Source organism: Hylaeus anthracinus, unplaced genomic scaffold, assembly GCF_026225885.1.
Source record: "Hylaeus anthracinus isolate JK02 unplaced genomic scaffold, UHH_iyHylAnth1.0_haploid 11978, whole genome shotgun sequence".
In the NCBI taxonomy this organism is placed as follows: Eukaryota; Metazoa; Arthropoda; class Insecta; order Hymenoptera; family Colletidae; genus Hylaeus; species Hylaeus anthracinus.
The window spans coordinates 2,868,481-2,869,690 of record NW_026534326.1 but is presented as its reverse complement, the minus strand read 5'-3'; the positions used below and the strand labels follow the sequence as shown (position 1 = coordinate 2,869,690).

The window sequence follows — 1,210 nt, the reverse complement described above, 5'->3', positions numbered from 1 at the left end:
CCTAGAGAGACTGTTTAGGCAACAAACAAAAATCTAGAGGCACCCAAGCAATTCTAGAGGTACCCAAGAAAAATCTAGATTCACCCGGAATAATTCTAGAGGCATCTGGGCAGTTCCAGAGCAACCTAGAGAGACTGTTTAGGTAACAAATAAAAATCTAGAGGCACCCAAACAATTCTAGAGGTACCCAAGAAACTCTAGATTTACCCGGAATATTTATAGAGGCTGCCTTGACTTCCTGCTCATTTCTAAAGCCATTATAGATATTATACGTATTGTTCCAAAAAGAACCTAATGAAAGTATTCTCATAGTGTTACGTTTACTCTATCCTGGAGTGGACCGAAAACCCTTTCCCCAAGCGCTCCAGCTGCTAGAGCTTCTTCGCTAATTAGACTAATGCTGGAAACCTGTCACCCGACGATTACATAACGTCGTATCTTTCGAATATCCAAGCATTGAAGCGAGAAGTAAATTAATACCGATGGAAACGCGAGACGATTCCTCGGAGAACCGCGGAATCCGGTTGCAAACAGTCAGTTTATCTCGTTACACGCTCGTAGGTGGCAAAAGGGGACTTGCTCGACCAAGGGAAGCCCAACGAAAGACTTCAGTAAGCACCGAGTCGATGCACAAGCTCCTGTCGTTTTATTTCGAAGAGAATTTTTCTCCTGAAACGAATAATCCCTTTGCAGTGGTTTTGTAACATTTTAGAGCATATTTTAGAGCATATTTTAGAGCAATCGTAGCGTCCAAATTACGCTAGAGCACTGCTTTAGGAGAAAGTGAAGAAAGATTTATTTGATCGTAGCATTCACTTGCTATAAACTGCTAGAGCCACCTGCTATAGTCTGAATGTTCAGCTCCAGGCCTCTAGAATATTGACAACTGCCCTCCCACACTGTTCATGATTATTGGGTCTTTTTTCTGTAAATTGCAAGTGCAAGTGAGTATTTTATGATGGAAGAACATTAAGACAATATTATAATCGACACATTATAGCACGAACTTATGCCAGGAATTTAATGCAGTGCATTTCTAGAGTCTAAAAGTCCACCTCTGTGCCTCTAGACTTCAATTCGAGAAAACATGGCACGATTTTATAGCATCAACTCAAGAGATCAGTATTATATTTTTAAACCAGCTCTAGACCTCTAGACTTCACCTCTAGACCTCTAGACTTCAACTCTAGACCTCTAACATTCATCTCTA

General features: G+C 40.8%; 1 protein-coding gene across 7 annotated transcripts in view; it reads right to left on the bottom strand.

Moving 5' to 3' along the window:
- The window catches only part of LOC128896875 (GATA-binding factor C-like), a 149,703-nt gene that overhangs the window by 134,393 nt on the left and 14,100 nt on the right, over positions 1–1,210 (bottom strand). The gene's annotated exons all lie outside the window — the stretch shown is intronic.